This window comes from Schistocerca americana, chromosome 1, assembly GCF_021461395.2.
Source record: "Schistocerca americana isolate TAMUIC-IGC-003095 chromosome 1, iqSchAmer2.1, whole genome shotgun sequence".
Classification (NCBI taxonomy): Eukaryota; Metazoa; Arthropoda; class Insecta; order Orthoptera; family Acrididae; genus Schistocerca; species Schistocerca americana.
This window is the reverse complement of record NC_060119.1, coordinates 299,052,875-299,073,245: the sequence shown is the minus strand read 5'-3', so window position 1 is coordinate 299,073,245 and position 20,371 is coordinate 299,052,875. Positions and strand designations below refer to the sequence as shown.

The 20,371-nt window shown below is 43.8% G+C and overlaps 1 protein-coding gene across 1 annotated transcript in view; it reads right to left on the bottom strand.

Moving 5' to 3' along the window:
* LOC124622732 (UDP-glucosyltransferase 2-like) overlaps positions 1-16,150 on the bottom strand; it is a 139,291-nt gene extending 123,141 nt beyond the window's left edge. The window contains exon 1 of the mRNA XM_047148525.1: positions 16,041-16,150. The gene's annotated coding sequence lies outside the window, so the exon portion shown is untranslated. The remainder of the gene's footprint in view (positions 1-16,040) is intronic.
* Positions 16,151-20,371: the final 4,221 nt, after the last annotated feature.

Genomic DNA, 20,371 nt, shown 5'->3' with positions numbered 1-20,371 from the left:
TCGTGCCAGAGACCGGCACGCCTTCCCGTTCCGGAACCCCGCGCGGCTAGCCGGCTGCCATTCTCATTTACTTTTCATTATAAAACCCATTAATACGATTTGTTTGAATGTTGTCTAGCAATCCGAGAAAGCGGGTTTCCTAGACATCCCATATTCGACGACTAGGTAGGGTGTAACAGAAACTATATTTGTTTTAGCCTATGCCTCGAAGAAGAACACTAAAGGGTCGGACGGAAAGTCAAAGAGCTAGACATGGTCACTTTTTGTGTAGACGAAGTAATAAGAATAACCTGGAGACTGCTAATGACAATTCAATTGCTCTTTTGAAAGATATGTTTAAATATGCACTGAATGTAAATCCAAATAAATTTGAGAGGTATAACTGCGGCCTGAAGAATACGCAGTGCAGATTTCGTAATGCAAAATATTTCACATCTGAGGATACTTTATGTGATACTGCCACCGTTAACACAAAAATTATTTTTCGACGCACTGTACCACGGCCTCACAATGAAATAAAAATTAAAAAATTATTTCAATAAATACAACTGGTCGAATTTCGACTAGAGGCGATACTAGTACCAGTGTATTGCCGGCCGCGGTGGCCGAGCTGTTCTAGGCGCTCAGTCCGGAACCGCGCGACTATTACGGTCGCAGGTTCGAATCCTGCCTCGGGCATGGACGTGTGTCATGTCCTTAGGTTAGTTAGGTTTAAGTAGTTCGAAGTTCTAGAGAACTGATGACCACAGATGTTAAGTCCCATAGTGCTCAGAGCCATTTGAACCAGTGTATTGAACCTTCGAGCGTGTGCGCCGTTTTTCGTATCACGAGCGATCACGCGACGTACTTTGCATTCGTGTAAATAGTAACTGTCGTTATGTTGCCGAGATAAACATGTACGACCAAAATCACAGTTTAGTCTCAAATTAATGGAACAAAGATAAACTTAGCTTACATTATATGAGCTACAGCACTGCTTAATAAATTTTCGTTATCTCATTCTGTTGCCACGAACAGGTGCTACCCCGCAATAAGGACTCACTCGAAGCATTAAACAGTGCAGTTGCATCAGATTCTAGTCAACCGCTTATTCGATTGCTAGTGCTGCTAGCTCGTAATCTGAGTAATTTTCTTGCACGGAGAGTAAATTTCTTCTCACCCAGATCACTGTTTATTTTATATTACAGCTGCTCACTAGGACATATGACAACACAATTCATCACTGTGTTACCTGAATCAGTAATGGAGGAATATATGGGCTTCCAATTGTGAAACAACAATGGAAAGGTGTATAACAACTATATTTGTTTTCGTATGTCCATCCTTCTGATTGAAGGTTTGAAGCACTTCGGCCCTTCACTAAAATGGAACACTTACAGCCGCCCTTTCGATGTTATTTGTTGTATGGCTACCAGTTTCTGTGATTCAATACACCATTTTCAGGCCGTAACTGACGCCGAGGGGTTGACTCCAATCATATAAATGATTCCATCAGTGGCCAACATCTATGAACAGGATCTCGTAGACTGTAACAACGATGTTGTGTCTCCAACCAGCTAGCTGGTAGTTAATGATTGAAAACACAACATCGTTGTTACAGTCTACAGAAACCATTTCATAGATATTGGCCACTGATGTAAACGAGTATCCGATTGGAGTTGACTTCTTCATTTTCAGTAAAGGCCTGACGATGGGGTACTGAATCACCGAAACTGGTAGCCAAATAATGAATAACATAGAAAGGACGGCTGTATGTGTGCCATTTTATTACATAATTTTATTTGTGGTTGGCGCACTTAATACATAAGCGTGTCTGCTCGAGGTTAAATAAACCACGGAAATAAAGGATTGCGTTGTGTCTCCTGTCTAGAGACCAGGTGTCCTGCTTTAGCCGGATATTCCCGACTTTTTACGGTCATGACTGGCCAAACAAACACAAGTCCGACTTGTCCGACTTTTGATAGGCTTCTTAGCGATGAAGTTGAGAATGCACAACTAAGGCCCGATCGAAACTAAGTACGTAAGCACGAAAAATAAGTATAAGGAGGAGTAAGGAAATATATCATAAAGATATATAGATACACCAACCAATGCTATTTTCAAGTCTGGCTAAATAACAAACCCGAAACAAAGACTATGAAACTTCAGATATGTCTGTGAAATAATCGACCAATGTTCACAAATCGTGTATGACGTAACTGAAAGCTAGAAGCAAAACTTTAGCTCATGCGGAATTTTAAGACTGTTTTCAGAAACATCAAAATCAGGCAGAAAAATTCTGAGCAATAGTATGTATACAAAGCCCACCCGATTGGCGGTGCGGTCTAACGCACGGCTTTCCGGGCGGGAAGGAGCGCCTAGTCCCCGCAACGAATCCGCCCTGCGGATTTGTGTCGAGGTCCGGGGAACCGGTCAGTCTGTGGATGGTTTTTAGGCGGTTTTCCATCTGCCTCGGCGAATGCGGGCTGGTTTCCTTATCCCGCCTCAGTTACACTATGTCGGCGATTGCTGCGCGCCGGCCGTGGTGGCCGTGAAGTTCTAGGCGCTGCAGTCCGGAACCGCGGGACTGCTACGGTCGCAGGTTCGAATCCTGCCTCGGGCATGGATGTGTGTGATGTCCTTAGGTTAGTTCGGTTTAATTAGTTCTAAGTTCTAGGGGACTGATGACCTAGGATGTTGAGTCCCATAGTGCTCAGAGCCATGTGAACCATGTGATTGCTGCGCAAACAAGTTCTCCACGTAAGCGTACACCATCATTACTCTACCACGCAAACATAGGGGTTACACTCGTCTGGTGTGAGACGTTCCCTGGGGGGTCCACCGGGGGCCGAACCGCACAATAACCCTGGGTTCGGTGTGGGGCGGTGGAGGGGTGAAGTGGACTGCGCTAGTCGTCGTGGGGTTGTGGACCACTGTGGCTGCGGCGGAGACGGAGCCTCTCCGTCGTTTCTAGGTCCCCGGTTAACATACAATACATACAATACAATGTACATAACTGCCATACGCTGCTTTAAATCCCGAACAAGTGAGTTTAGCACCTAATTAAAGCACTTTCAGTGGATGACTTTAGCTGATGTTCCAACCTGCAAACAATCAGCAGAAACTATAGATTTTTGTCTAGAAAAAAGCCTATGTTGATTGGCAGTAAATTCTTTGATCAGTGGAAATATTCACGAATTGAATGCAACAAAAAAGACGGCTCTGCCTTAAAAAATCTTTTGGTTCATGAAAGTGGACAGCTTATTTTAAAACACAGCATTTTGGGGAATTTCATTTGGAGTTAAATTGGAAAAATATTACTTTGCATTCAATTTCAAGCCACAATGTCAACAGAAATGACCACGTTCTTGGATATCTTTTCGTTTTCCGTCCCAGAAAAGTAGATAATTGTTTATGTTGCACAACGAAGAATATACAGCTTATTTTGTCATAAGATTATCTCAGGAAAAAGAATTATCAATTAACAAGACTAAGTACTTACTTGCTATCATAACTGCCTATTTTTAAGGCTATTTACTGATTATTATCTTAGTTTAAACACGTTTGAGATAAACTAGTTATTAATAAACGATTGCAAATGCCCAGTTGACTAAATTTCTGTTTAAAATGGGAAGCCCCGCGTTTAGGGTAACATATCGGGTGAAGTATAACCCCGAGTTCGGCATTCATATTTTTACACGTGGCAGTTTTAGATATGTCGAAGTTGGCGTGGTGTGTGGTATAGGTAGGTGTTAAAGAATCGACAGCATTGTTAAAAAAGATTTCTTAAAAATCTATATAAATAACGAATGACAAGAGAAACATTGTTAGTTCTGTTATTTTTATACAGTATACATGCGGTTTGTAATATAAATCAGTGCATTTTGATATTGAGATGTGCCATATTTAAAGAGAAATTATGAATTATTTTTGTTACATTCGTCCATAATGTCGGACGAGGCTAGATAACAGCATTACACAGAACTAAATGAAGGCGATGTACGTTTAATGTTGGAATAGTAATCAATTACATAATTACCGTATTTGTTTTAATATTATAATGCTATTGTGTTAAATAAATTTAAAATTTGAATAACCGTTATGCATAGGAAGATTCATTCAAGCAGGGCAAAACGAAAAATCCTTTCGTAGGGCCACCAATGTCGAGTCTCATAATAATCAACAGAAAGAAGCTATCGGTTCGTATAACCAGCAAATGCGTTGATACGCCAAAACAATATGACCACTTGGCGTCTTGGTCTATGATAAGAATGCAGCGATTCTGCGAGATATGGATTCGAGAAAATGTTTGCGCAGCAATCGCCGACATAGAGTAGCTGAACCGGAATAAGGAGAACCAGCCCGCATTCGTCGAGGCAGATGAAAACCGCCTAAAAACCATCCACAGACTGGCCAGCTCACCGGTCCTCGACACAGGTCCACCGGGTGGATTCGTGCCGGGGACCAGGCGCTCCTTCCCATTCCGAAAAGCTGTGCGTTAGACTGCACGGCTAACTGGGCGGGCTGTACCATCATAGTGTGGAAGTTGTCTCAGTCATTACCAGCTGTAATCTGAAGTCATACCTAACGGACTGCCACACCATGATACCAGGAGTAGCGCAGCTGTGCCTGTCCAAAACATTGGAAGAATGGAACCTCCCACCAGGTCGTCATCACTCTGGCTGGCTATGGTCATCCTGCGTACTGCAGAACCGCGATTCATCCCTGAACATAATACGATGCCACTCGCCAGCAGCCCATGCATCACGGTCATAGCTTCACTCCAAATGCAGCTGATTGTGTTATGATCCTACCATCAGCCTACGCAGGGATGGTAATTCCCTAGTACAGTTACTGTTAGTCTGCCAACAATGATGCATATGACGTAGAATGTTTCCAGAGTGTCCGTTATTTATTCTCTGGTGGCAAACACAGATGTGAATGTGTTACACTGTGTTTGGTGCACAATATGGCATTCCTTCCTTGTGGTGACGAGACGTGATCAAATGGCACCATAATGACAAATAGGCTTGCCGTCACTTTTCCATGATGTCGAAAACTGGGCCACTGCCACATCTGAATGACTTCCAAATCCTTATAGTCCTCGATTCGAACATCCGCCCAAGTGGAGACCCATAATTCGGCCCCTTTCAAATCTGATAACGCTGTCTCACACGAGTATGTGGCATCTCTGTGCCCTTCACAGTGATCATCCAACATGTGACGCTGTTACCAGTTCTGGTGACAACACTAAACAAGGAGAACACTAACATGCTACGGTGCTCATTGTACCTGCAACAGAGAACTGCAACTCTAACCCTTTACGTACTTGCTGATGGCATGTGCACGTACGAAGTTGCACTGACATCCGACGATGTATTCTGGATATTTCTGAGTATTTCATTCTTTTTTGTCAAGCAGTGTATTTATCTGAAACTTAAAACCCCAGAAACCTAAAGCTCTTGACCGAGAAGCGAATCTGATAAAAGAAGATACTGCAGAATGAACTTTGACCAATAGAAATGTTTCGTCTGAACCAACAGTTGAGATATAAAGTTAATCGTAGTTTTCATTCTCACCTGAAAATATGTGTAGGTCACTACAATTCGTTTCTATCGGAATAATTTACTCTGCAATTAATGTATTTTTATACGAACGAGAAGTGAGAGGCTATACAATATGATTAATCGCCATGCACTGCAATATTCTTGGCATGCTGCCTACAAGCCGGGCCCATTCTTCAACAGTGTCGATTCTGTGTTGTGTGGATGATCTCTGCGACGAAACACTGCATGTTTAGCTTGTCAATGGGGCTGATGAGAGCAGATACCGCAGGTGTTACCCCATTCGGGTGGTTCCTGCCTCATGAGATAAGATATTCAGAAGATCGTCGCGGTTTGCATGTGCATTCCCGTCTTAAAAGAAGAACCTACACCCGAAAAGTTGACAGCAGATTTTAGGGTGCTGTCTCGGTACTGTACAGCCCACACACTAAAGTCGACAACGATGAGAGGCCCCGGTGTCTTTACTGCCTGATCCACTTCCTAGTTGAAATGTGTTACACTGTGCCTAGTGCCCAACTGTGAAACCGTGAGACTATTTCTGAGAGATGCATTAGTATCCTGCAGGCTACACCTACTTGCGTGACGATCATAAGGCGTCAGAAACTTCAGCAGTCGTCGATGAAGAGAACTAGACTCTATTAATACAGGTTCTGTTCCAGGTATTCTCTTGCTTCTTGGCACACAGTGATGCCTGGTATTTGTATAAGGGATGATCAGAGAATTTCCCTTTGAGAGCGTTGTTGATGCGTACATACAACGTAATACGACAACGATGCGGGTATATAAGCATCGACATCTAGGCATGCGACTAGTGTTCCATTCGTCTCTTTCCGACGTACAAACGGGAAACGTGAACTTAGGCAACGTTATTACCAAATGCCTCCAAACAGGACCAACATCTGTTATACTTTTCTTGGCTGCCGAAGGACAAACACCGGTATACAGACATCGGAGAATGAAGAATGTGTATGAAGCAACATGCCTATCGAAAACCGCTGTGGTGGAACAGTGCGCCAAATTCCACCGCTGGTCCCAGTTCGACACAAAACGCCGGTCGATCTGGGAGCCAGCCTCATCCATTGCTCATTGATTTCAAGGAAGCTGGGGATAGGTAGAGCGCAACGCTGGAGAAATTATTACGTGTAATGGAGTGAAACGTCCGGGGAATCTGCTACAAGAGCTGCTGCTGCTTCGTGATAATGCACGGCCCCATATCGCAAATGTCGTAACGCAGAACTTACGCCAACTTAAGTGAGACAGTTGAGATTCCGCCCTATAGTCCTGATCTCTCCCCATTCGATTTTCATGCCTTTGTTCCCTTAAAAAGAGGCGTTGAGGGTCAACGATTCCTGTCGAACGACGACGTGCAAGAGGCAGTCACGGACTTCTTCACACAGCAGGACACGGTTCTTACCAAACGGGCACCTTTAGCCTACTGTGTCAGTGGGATGATTGCCTCAGTGATCACGGCGATTCTGCCTGATTGGCATACCGATTCTGGACTGTACGGTCTTCGAACGGAAACTTTTTGATCATCGCTTATGTTATTATTCTTGTGCCGGGCGAGAAAACACTCGCCGGTACAACGTTGGATTCTTTGATTTGCTCCGGGAGGAGACTGAATGGATAATAACATAAAATGTTAGTGCACTTTGTTATAACGTAGATGAGAAGAATTAACTTAACTTTGTGCAATCCATTTCCACAGGAATGCCATGAGTGTTTACCACTGTCTCTGAACATTAACGTATCACTTGATACAGGCAAAATATAAGTCTCTCCAACGGAGTACATTTAACAATAACTTCCACTTATAGTTCTGCCTAAGACGCTGAGAATACAGCTAGCCTACTAGAAGGCGATGTTGCCGTGTTACTCGATGATCGCAGACTGATCTGAGCGGTACTGTGCTTGGCCGTAAGTGGAAGATCCATTGCGGCGGCGTAGCGAAACGTTTCTGGGCGGGGCTACGCCGATGTCGCTCATTCGTCGATGAGGTTTGTAGCGACTATTGTTTCTTGTGGTTGCGTTGCGACGTACCGCGCTTCGGCACTTTGCTGTTTGCACGACACCACAATTTCGAAGAGGGCCTAGAAGCCAAATCGAAAGTGTGTCGTGTACTGTCAGGATCGACACGGCCCTCTCCGTTGCCTCTAAAAAGCCAGGGTGCAGTTCTGCCGTATTCTCCTAAGAGCGATCATTTGTAGGTAACGGGCACCATTAGTACTGCCGACCGCGGACGATAACAACCAGGCAGTTACTCAATGATTTATGTATCATGATGGCGGTTGAAAATTCGAAATGACGTTGTTGTGGTGAGTCCTGCTTCTCTGTGTGGTGCTATCCATGCTGCTGTTATCCGCATGAGCATCCCACCTTGGAAAACTTGATTTGCTCAATCCATGCGGATTTTTTTTAACTGTATCTAATCTAATATAATTACGATGGAGTTGCTCATTAGTGTGCGTGTGTTATTGTTTCTTACGTTACGAAAGAACAACTACTGCTACTAGGTTAGTAAGTAAACAAATTTTGCATGGCTTTGGGACAATATCCTGCCACAATCAAATCGAATTAAGTTATTCACAAATCTTATCTGGTTGTAGAAAAAAGATAACAAGCCACGAATAATCCAGTTCTTAACCTTTTCAATACATATTTGTATAATAAAACTAGTTTCTTTGAGTGTTATACAGTAGAGTCCCGTTAATCCAAACTAATTGGGACCAGACCTTGCTCGGATAACCGATTTCTTCGGATTAGCCGGAATTACGGTGACGAGTTTCTAGAATGAAGTATACCAAGCAGATAAGTAGGTATACCATGGTAACAAATTGGAACAAGTGTGGGAACAATGACTCACTCTCACTCCCTGCCATGGTTGTTGCGCATTGTTGAGACCTTTGTAGTGTCTGAGGACAATGCACTGCCAGTTGGCTCGCAACGCGCTTGGTTATGTTAGTTATCGATTGATCGCTGGTACGCGTAACAGATGTATTGTATTCGTTCAGGTGTAGTGGTGTACATATTTTCGTCATGAGTAAACGGAAACATACAACGTTAACTCTCAAAGAAAAACTGAATGCTTTGAAGCGGATAGACAATGGTGAGAATGTATATAAACTGGTAACGGATCTAGGTGTTGGTAAAGCAACCATTTGTGATTGGAAGAAGAACCGAGTGAAGCTTGAACAGTCCTGTGCAACGTCTTTGGGAAAAACACTCGAAATTCGGCAGATTTTGAAATAGTCCCAGTACGATAAAGTGGATGAGGCTCCTTTCCTTTGGTTTACGCAGGAACGAGAAAAGGGAACTCCTTTGAGTGGAGCACTGGTTCAGGAGAAGGGTGGTTATCTGAACAAGTTAATGAACGGTGATGAGTCTTTTAGTGCGAGTACGGGTTGGTTGGTCAGACTCAAAAAACAACATGGAATCCGTCAGCTAACAATTACTGGAGAGAAGCTTTCTTCTGATCGTGATGCAGCGAAGGAATACTTGGGTGAGTCCGAAAAAATGATAAGAGAGGGAAAGTATTCTCCTCAACAAAGTTATAGCGCTGACGAGACGGGGCTTAATTTTAGGGCATTGCCAACAAAAAGCCTGGCACCAAAAGCAGAAGACCATACTCCTGGTTCTAAAATGTGCAAAGATCGTGCAGCAACGCTGCTGGTAATCACGAGCTGCCTTTAAAGCTGATCGTCAAATCTGCTAGGCCCAGAGTTTTTAAAAACTTCAACATGAAGTCCCTGCCCGTATATTATCGCAACCAGAAAGAAACATGGATGGATGGTAAGCTGCTCAAAGAATGGTTTCAAGGCCAGTTTGTTCCCTCTGTTCGACGGTTTTCTAAGGAAAATCATTTGTCTTCCCATGCAATCTACATCTACATTAATACTCCGCAAGCCACTCAACGGTGTGTGGCGGAGGGCACTTTACGTGCCACTGTCATTACCTCCTTTTTCTGTTCCAGTCGCGTATGGTTCGCGGGAAGAACGACTGTCTGAAAGCCTCCGTGCGTGCTCGAATCTCTCTAATTTTACATTCGTGATCTCGGGAGGTATAAGAAGGGGGAAGCAATATATTCGATACCTCATCCAGAAACGCACCCTCTCGAAACCAAGCGAGCAAGCTACACCGCGATGCAGAGCGCCTCTCTTGCAGAGTCTGCCACTTGAGTTTGCTAAACATCTCCGTAACGCTATCACGGTTACCAAATAACCCTGTGACGAAACGCGCCGCTCATCTTTGGATCTTCTCTATCTCCTCCGTCAACCCGATCTGGTACGGATCCCACACTGATGAGCAATACTCAAGTATAGGTCGATCGAGTGTTTTGTAAGCCACCTCCTTTGTTGATGGACTATATTTTCTAAGGACTCTCCCAATGAATCTCAACCTGGTACCCACCTTACCAACAATTAATTTTATATGATCATACCACTTCAAATCGTTCCGCACGCATACTCCCAGATATTTTACAGAAGTAACTGCTACCACTGTTTGTTCCGCTATCATATAATCATACAATAAAGGATCCTTCTTTCTATGTATTCGCAATACATTACATTTATCTATGTTAAGGGTCAGTTGCCACTCCCTACACCAAGTGCCTATCCGCTGCAGATCTTCCTGCATTTCGCTACAATTTTCTAATGCTGCAACTTCTCTGTATACTACAGCATCATCCGCGAAAAGCCGCATGGAACTTCCGACACTATCTACTAGGTCATTTATATAAATTGTGAAAAGCAATGGTTCCATAACACTCCCCTGTGGCACGCCAGAGGTTACTTTAACGTCTGTAGACGTCTCTCCAGTGATAACAACATGCTGTGTTCTGTTTGCTAAAAACTCTTCAATCCAGCCACACAGCTGGTCTGATATTCCGTAGGCTCTTACTTTGTTTATCAGGCGACAGTGCGGAACTGTATCGAACGCCTTCCGGAAGTCAAGGAAAATAGCATCTACCTGGGAGCCTGTATTTAGTATTTTCTGGGTCTCATGAACAAATAAAGTGAGTTGGGTCTCACACGATCGCTGTTTCCGGAATCCATGTTGATTCCTACAGAGTAGATTCTGAGTTTCCAGAAATGACATGATACTCGAGCAAAAAACATGTTCTAAAATTCTACAACAGATCGACGTCAGAGATACAGGTCTATAGTTTTGCACATCTGCTCGACGACCCTGCTCGAAGACTGGGACTGCTTGTGCTCTTTTCCAATCATTTGGAACCTTTCGTTCCTCTAGAGACTTGTGGTACACGGCTGTTAGAAGGGGGGCAAGTTCTTTCGCATACTCTGTGTAGAACGAATCCTTTTGATTGATAACGCGCCATCTCGCCCCAGCCCTGAAGAATTATGTGACGAAGAAATTGTGGCGAAGTTTTTGCCGCGGAATGTTACACCACTTCTATAGCCGATGGACCAGAGCGTACTGCAAACGTTAAAGCTGATTTATAGGAAACCATTTTTAAGTAGCATTCTTTTAGTGGACAAAATAAAAAAGACCGATGTGAAGGATGTTATTTATTGGGTCGCTGAGGCTTGGTAGAATATTTCAGTAAACGCTCTGAGAAAATCGTGGAGAAAACTGTGGACACCTCTTGAATTTCGACAAACTAGTAGAAAATAAAGAGGAAAATCTACTGCAAATCACACAGACGATCCCTGGATGTGAAGAAGCTAGTGAAGGAGACGTAGATGAGTGGATGGCAGCGGATGGGGCATGTTTGGAGAACCTTACTGACGGCGAATTAGTTGCTGCTGTGACTCAAGACCAGGAAGAAGAGAACTGCTGCGACGGAAGTGACAATGAGCCCGAAAGCGACAAAGGAGAGCTGGTGGCACACAGTGACGCAGCAGAAGCCCTCGACCTCGCGCTACGTTATTGGGAGCAGCAGCCCACTGCTACACCTGCTGATTTGACATTTATGAGACAATGGCGCAACTATGCGTCATATAATAGACTGTCTTCATTACGCCAAAAAACAATGACTGAGTTTTTGTCATAAAAAAAGTGGGGATAAAATGTCTGCTGTATTTTAGTAAGTTTGACAGGTTTCCTTTCATTATTAAGCATTGTTTAAAGCTAATGTTTTCTTGCTAATTTTTCTAATACATGTCTACTATACAGTGTAAATTAAAATAGTGCGTATGTACAGCAGTTTACCGCACAGTTTTCCATACTATTAATTTTTCATGTTAGGCTTAACCGAACGTTCGGATTACCGGGGTTCGGGTTAGTGGGACTCAGCTGTATTTGTTAATTGTGTGTATATTGCTTAATATCCATGATGGGTCACTGCTGTATATTAACGCTGTTTGAGTTACTGCTGTGTGTTCGTACGCTACTTTATATTACATGCACATGAGAGTGTAGAGAAACTTTTTCTTATCCGATTATACACGATCCGACCAAAAGTATTGTGACACCTGTTAATTGACATTAAAATGGGATGTGGCGCCCCATAATCATTACGACGATTTCAAAGCGAGGCTTATGAGGAGCCGCTCTACCATTGTACTCCCTACGCCCAGTCATGATGAAAGCTGGGCTGCTGGTAGGAGTTTGGAATTCAGGAGTGATTTATTCCACCGATTTCACGCGATTTTTTACAACCGTCCTCTGCAATGCTCTGCCTGTTCGGCAGTACATTATGCCGCCCTGGTCGTGGTTTATCTGTGGTTGTTCTGTCGCGTTTCCGCTTCACAATCACATTTCTAACAGTCGACTTGGGAAACCTTACTCAGACGACATCCAATGCATAGTTCACGTTCGAAGTTATTGAGCCCTCCTGACTGACCCAGCCAGTTTTCACTGCTTGCCTACTGACAAGAGAACACTCCCAGCCTCCGTTTCTACTAGCGAATTCGCCTGTCGTGGAATGTTGTGGTCAGTTCCGCACTAAATAACGGGCGTCCAGACACTTTTGATCAGGTAGTTTATGAAAAAATCCATCGACGGGATGGGAGCTGTAGCTTCAATGTTTTCATTTTTTCACTAGTCTAGAAATGAAACTATTTTATCATAGTTGCTGTTTCATCGTTAGGTTGTCGTCGGCATATTTTTCTGTATTTAATCCAGTTGTATAAAGCGTTTAATTGTAGCAATAGAGGCTACTATCGACAGGAACAAGACAAAAGAAATATTTTCTGCAGTTAGAAAAAAGTGAAAATGAAAAAAAAGTGCTGTGATTCTGATAATGAAAATAGGGTAACACACAGAGTGGTAGCTTTACTAGGTTGTGAGACCCAAATCCATACCGGAATCTTGCATTTGGTTGGGAATTTTGGCCTGGTTCACTGGTAGACTGGATGCGATTTTCAGATTGTTCCTCTCACATGTTTGGCAATAGGTTACAAGTGGTAAGGTCACATAATAACAGATAAATATGGACTGATGAAAAATTCAGAACAGGATTTTTTTATTCGTTTGTCGGTTGAATTTTTCAGCTTTAGTCATTGTTAGTAAATTAAAATTCAAGTAGTTTTAGGTGCCTGACAGCTTATGCCGTTACTGATCCCGATGCTTTGTATTTCGCGCGTTGGGAGTCCCTGTTGTTTTCGTCCCGGCATCCTCTCCTGTTTTAACTTTTCGTAATATGGAATTTTTATAATGTTTACAGGCATAGGAGACAATAGTCATTTGAGTCAGATTTCTGAATCATCCTCGAGGGTCACAGAGACAGACTGTTTTAGTCTACAACTTCGAGCTGTAGAGAGACAAGACGCACAGATTTTAGGAGCAGCGATTGTGTTCTTTTACAAGCACATTCCAACAGTTGGCGTATATTTATGTCGGCAATATGGTCTCAGTAACACAATAATATAATTGCAAATCACCCTGTTCTGACCGAGGATTTAGGGAGATTTCCCTTGGTGATACGACAAATGTGAGAACCACCACAGGCCTCTCGTTGCCTGTCTAAGAATTAGGTAGAAGGAACCGAGAAATTCACAGTGGCTGCTTCTTGGTCATGGAAGGAGACGTGAAAAAAGATTGTTTGTGTCGCAGATCACTCATCCAGAGTTATTTGGTTTGATTTTCAGCGGCCGCCTCGAATTGTTCTATGTTTCTTAATGTGTCCATTCAGTCTCGTAGTGTTACATGAGAAGCTTCTTCATCAAATAAGCAACAACAAAAGAAAGAGAGACGACAAAGTTGCGTCGAATTCAAAGATTTGCGTTCGGCTGTGGGACATAACTGATGAGCCAAAACATTATGATCACTGCTCACCGCGAGCTTGAATGCCGCCACCTACCTGGTGGTGTCGCGGGCAGATGACGCAGTAAGGAGAGAATGCAATCGGAAGAGAAAATGTTCAAATGTGTGTGAAATCTTATGGGACTTAACTGCTAAGGTCATCAGTCCCTAAGCTTACCCACTATCTAACCTAAACTATCCTACGGACAAACACACACACCCATGCCCGAGGGAGGACTCGAACCTCCGCCGGGATCAGCCGCACAGTCCATGACTGCAGCGCCTTAGACCTCTCGGCTAAATCGGAAGAGAGCCGAATGGACAATCATTATAGCGAAGACACGGACCGAAATGCGAAAAACCAGTGACATAAGCGGTTTGGATAAGGGGCACATTGTTATGGCGCTGCGGCTGGAAACTATAATCTCTGAAACGGCAAAGATGGTCGCCTATTGGGGTACTACTGTCGTGAGCTCTTAAGGAAAGTGGTTGAAGGATGGTGAAATAATGAGTAGGCCGTATGGTATACGACGACCACGTCTCATCACAAAACGTAGAGGTCGCAGGGACCCTCACTGTGTAATCCGGGATGGGTAGTGAGATCTGTGGCAGATCTGACGACACAGTACAATGCTGGTGCAGGCCATTGTTGAACATAGAGCTCCACATCACACGACCCCTACGTTTTCGCATGTTGACCCAAGGGCGTCGTCAGTTTTGATTGCAGTGGGCACAGTGTCACCGTCCAGGCAAATGGCTGCGCGAAACGTGCTCCACCCCACAGATGAGGGCGGTGAGAACAGAATTATGCTATGAGGTACAGTGAATTGGGATTCCATGGGATCTACGGTGGTAAACGAAGGCTCCATGACAGCAGTGAACTACGTGAACATTATTGCGGGCCACCTGCGTCGCTTTATGCTTCTAGTCTCCCCCTACGGCGATGATATCTTCTAGCAGGATAACTGTCCGTGTTGCAAGGTCAGAATCTTGCTACAGTGGTTTGAGAGGCATTTTAGTGAACTCACATTGATGTCTTGGCCAGAAAATGTGCCTGATCTGCACCCACTGGAACACACATCGGACGCCATTTATATGCCGGTAAACCACCCCCGTAATGTGTGGGAATTGCTTGAGCTGTCTGTGGACATCTGGTGCCACCTACTTCTGGAATCCCGTCAAGGACTTGTATAATCCATGCCAAGCAGAATCTCTGTTGTACTGTGTTTGAGAATAACACCGTATTAAACACGTGGTCGTAATGTCTTGGCTCATCGGTGTATATTTATCATTATTAAGAGACGTGGTCTATTGCTGTCAATGAAAATTTCATGTTTTTGAATGAGAGCTGTGAAGAGATGTGCGGTCCGTACAAACATAGTGTTCATGTTTAAAAGCAGAACACGGAGACCGTTAATGTTATGCGGAGTTTCTTTTCTGGATAGTCCGCCAAAAAAAAAAAAAAAAAAAAAAAAAAGAGTTCGATTCCCGGCTTGGTCGGAGAGCTTCTCCGCTAAGGAACTGGGTGTTGTGTTGTCCTCATTATCATTTCATCATCATCAGTGGAAGGCAACGGGAAACCACCACTGGGATCACTTCCCTAGACGCTCATGCGATGGACCTCTCTACGAGGCTTCCCCATGACAAGACCTGCCGTAAGGCAGAACACAAACTTTAGTTTTAATTTTTCTGGATAAGTGGTTTTCAGATATCGCCAGACTAAACGGCATGCCGCTGAACAACCAGACACAAATATGACAACGCAAATATGTTTCGAAAAATTTGCAGAGTAAAAGGCAACATAATTAATAAAAAAAATGGTTCAAATGGCTCTGAGCACTATGGGACTTAACTTCTGAGGTCATCAGTCCCCTAGAACGTAGAACTACTTAAACCTAACTAACCTAAGGACGTCACACACATCCATGCCCGAGGCAGGATTTGAACCTGCGACCGTAGCGGTCGCGTGGTTCCAGACTGTAGCGCCTAGAACCGCTCGGCCACTCCGGCCGACCCATAGTTAACACAACAATAAAAAAGTAAACGTCGAAACTAAGGAAAAATCTTAAGATCGTGCACTGATTGTAACTGTCCATAAATTTAAATTAGTTTGATCAAGCTGCGATGGAAAGAAATAATTTTCGTGGACGATAACGAACAAGTGGACCGTGTAAATACGTCAGAAAAGAAAAAAAAGGCTAGTGTATGCGAGATGACATTTATCCAATTGGTTATGGGAACCGATATACGAGAACAGTACACTTTACAGTGGAGGAATTACTGTCGCATTACCTGGATTGAAGTGGTGGTTCGGCTTGGCACTACGCAAGCTTCGTGCAGAGAGCGGTAGCTGGCGGATCGCCGTGCAGAAGTGTGCGAGACGACGTCTCCCGGCTGCCCGGCACGTACCGACAGATGGAAACTCCTCAAGATACCGAACACCATATCGTCTGTAAGCGTTATCTCTCGCGGGTAACTCGATATCCTTGGCGTGTGAACGAAAGGAATTTCAAGGTTATGGAAATCACAGGCACTTATCACTAGAGTTCGATGTTGTGTCTCAAGAGATGAAAAGGACCGATATCACTTGACTTCGAAGATCGGCTATCAGATTGAACAACGTGGCATATTGCTAAGAGACACTGCACTCATATAAGGGAGGATGATGGTTCTGTTTCTCGCTCAGTCATTCAGATTTCCCATAGCTCCCGTAAAAGGATAAATACTCAAGGCATATTCCGGGATGCTTTCTTTGAACAGGACACGGCCGATTTGCCACTCTATCAGTCCTTAATCCGAGATTGCGAGATTGTGTTCAGCCTTGGTTCCAGAGTTCTGTTCCGGCAGGAAGGTGTAAAAGGGGGGGGGGGGGGTGGCAGGGGGGCACGGGGATCGTCACATTTTGTTACTGTCTGCTTTCCAAATAAAGATTGCCATCACAACTACATTTAACTTGTCACAAAAGGCTGAGAGGTTAATAATAAAATATTTAAAATGTCAATACAATAATAATAAATCAAACTTTCCAATCCAACCAGAGACAGTTCTGCCAGAACATGAATCAACATGAGACAACAATCCAGTTCCGGAATGATCTCTGGGCAACTGTAAAAGACTACAACAAAAGTACTGGGTGGGATGGATAAAGGACTTCGAAAGTAAATTTTCCTAATTGTAAGAACTTCCTAATTGTAAGAACAGAACGCTACAACTGAGGGTACAGCTGAAGTGGTTGGGAAAAGAACGAAGATAGTGGAGAAGTGGCAACGATAGACTGCACGAATTCTGGGCTGAAACACCTGAGCTGTCTGCATGTGGAAATGGCTGAACTATTTAGCGCCATGCTGCAGACAGGAAACATCGGCGAATGCCTGACAAGTGGAGAGACGTATGTAATACAGAAGGTCCCACTCAAAGAGGCAGCACCTGGATACTGCAGGCCAGTAACGTGTTTGACCACCATATTCCAATTACTGACAGGCATCATAGTCGACAGAATCCAGAACTCTCTGGAAGAATACATCATACCAGTAGAACAAAAAGGTAACACGCGAAGAAGGAGTACAAAAGATCAACTCCTGGGCGACAAAATGATTCTGGAGTATTGCAAAAGATGAAAAACAAATTTGTATACGACCTTGATTCACTACAAAAAAGACTTTGAACCACTGCCACACACTTTGTCCTAAAGCGCATGGAAATCAGCTGGAAATTTAAAGAATATGCTATAGAACACTGGAAAACGGAACTATTGGTCGGAAAACAAAATTACGGACTAATCAAAATCAAGAGAGGCGTTTTCCACGGGGACTCGTTGTTCGCCTGCTGTCCATCGTTACCGTGATTCCACTCTGAAAAAGCTTACAAAAATCCAACCTGGGGTATGAAGCAGCGAGGAATTCTCAGAAAACATCGCCTGAAGTAAACGATTCTCCTGAAGGTCTATGGAAAATCTGAAACTGAAATCCAGTGTCTGACGAATACAGCCCTAATCTTCAGCAATGACATCAGCATGGAATTCGCCTTAGACAAGTGCACCTCGCTGGCACAAAAAAAGGGCAAATTCTCATAAAGTGAAGGCATCCAATTGCCAAATGGAGAAACCGTCAAGTGCCACCAACATTCACGATGCACTCCACCCTCTCACTGACGTCAACAACCTGTTCTTAATCAGAAAAGGAGATGATTGAGGACTTACGCAAGTGACGCAGACGGTGGAAGAAGAGAAGCATACATCGGCAGACTACGTGAAAGATAGCAAAGAATCAGCTCTAATTGAAGTCAGCATCTTCAAGGTACAGCAAACCAAGGATCAATACCAGAAAGCCGTACTCTAGTGCTGGATTAACAATCTCAGCAATCATGTGTTGCGTGGACAATTTTTGGAGGATAATGCAGATAAAATAGACCTGGTAGTGACTTGCCAAAGGAACCCTCGTGTATGAAACGGAAGGCCTGATTTTTACGAGACAGGATCAATCCATCAGAACTACACTATGTGATCAAAAGCGTTCGGACACCCACAAAAACATGCTTTTTTCACATTAGGTGCATTGTGCTGCCAACTACTGCCAGGTACTCCATATCAACAACCTCGGTAGTCATTAGACATCGTGATCGTGAGAGAGCAAATGGGGCGCTCCACGGAACTCACGGCCTTCGAACGTGGTCAGGTTATTGGGTGTCACTAGATTCATACGTCTGTACGCGAGATTTCCACACTCATAAACATCCCTAGGTCCACTGTTTCCGACGTGATAGTGGAGTGGAAACGTGAAGGGCCACATACAGCACAAAAGCGTATAGGCCGACCTCGTCTGTTGACTGACTGAGACTGCCGACAGTTTAAGAGGGTCGTAATGTGTAATTGGCGGAAAACTATCCAGACCATCACACAGGAATTCCAAACTGCATCAGGATTCACTGCAAATACTATGACAGTTAGGCAGGAGGTGAGAAAACTTGCCTTTCCTGGTCGAACGGCTGCTCATAAGCGGCACATATCACGCGGGTAAATGCCAAACGACACCTCGTTTGGTGTAAGAAGCGTAAACTTTGGTCGATTGAACAGTGGAAAAACGTTCTGTGGAGTGACGAATCATGGTACACAATGTGGCGATCCTATGGCAGGCTTTGGGTGTAGTGAATGCCCGGTGAACGTCATCTGCCAGCGTGTGTAGTGCCAACAGTAAAATTCGGAGGCGGTGGTGTTATGGTGTAGTCGTTTTTTTCATGGAAGGGGCTTGCACCCCTTGTTTTGCGTGGCACTATCACAGCACAGGTCTACGTTGATGTTTTAAGCACCTTCTTGCTTCCCACTGTTGAAGAGCAATTCGGGGATGTCGATTGCATCTTTCAACATGACCGAGCACCTGTACATAATGCACAGCTTCTGGCATAGTGGTTACACGACAATAACATCCCTGTAATGGACTTGGCTGCACATAGTCCTGACATGAATCCTGTAGAACACCTTTGGGATGTTTGGAAGCTGACTTCGTGCCAGGCCTTATTGATCGACGTCGATACCTCTCCTCGGTGAAGCACTCCATGAAGAATGGGCTGCCATTCTCCAAGAAACTTTCCAGCACCTGATTGAACGTATGCCTGCGAGAGTGGAAGCTGTCATCAAGGTTAAGGGTAGGGCAACACCACATTGTATCCAACAATACCGATGGAGGGCGCAACGAACTTGTAAGTCACTTTCAGCTAGCTGTCTGGATACTTTTGATCACGTAGAGTAACTCCTTCAAAACATGAATAAGGAACACAGTAAAATACCCAAAGTGCTGACAGCAAAGAAGCTGACGAAACAGTTGACTCTATCTTGAGTTGTTGCTAAAAGATCGCTCAGACTGATTAAAAGCAGAGGCACGATGATGTGGCACGGATGATACGGTGGAATGTAGGCCAAAATTACCGTCTCCTGGTAGCAGGGAACTGTTGGGACCAAAGTGAGAAAAAGCTATCGAAAAAGAACGTGCCAATTTACTGCGGGACTTCCGACTTGAGACAGATCGAATGTTGAAATACAGGACATCAACATCGCCGTTGTAGAGAAAAAGAAAGTTTGGGTCATGCACAGTACCATTTTAGGTGGTAGCAGAAACGATGAACAGCAACTTGAAAAAATTGCCAGATATGCAGACCTGAAAACTGAATTACAGCGACTCTACTGTGAACCAGTGAAAGTGGTGCCAGTGGTTGTCGACGCACTGGCTGCATTGCCAAAACATCTTAGTGGACACTTGAAAATCATTAGCACTGATAAAATATCGATCTGCCAAGTAAGAAAGAATATACATCAATTATTAGCCGATGTATCACTCAGTCCTAAGCGTTTGGGGTAAGTGTCCGTCCAGTGATAACATATGAAATCCAACATAGTGAACTTAATTGCTATTTTTATGTTACAACAATACGTATAATAGTAATAACGATAATAATAATGATAATAATAATAATGATAATAATAGTAATAGTAATATCTATACATCTGTGCTTACTACATTACATTAGTTTCCGAAAGTTTCAAGAGTATCTGTGTCACGCAACTGATTCAACAATTACAATAGCAACAAAATGGTTCAAATGGCTCTGAGCACTATGGGACTTAACATCTG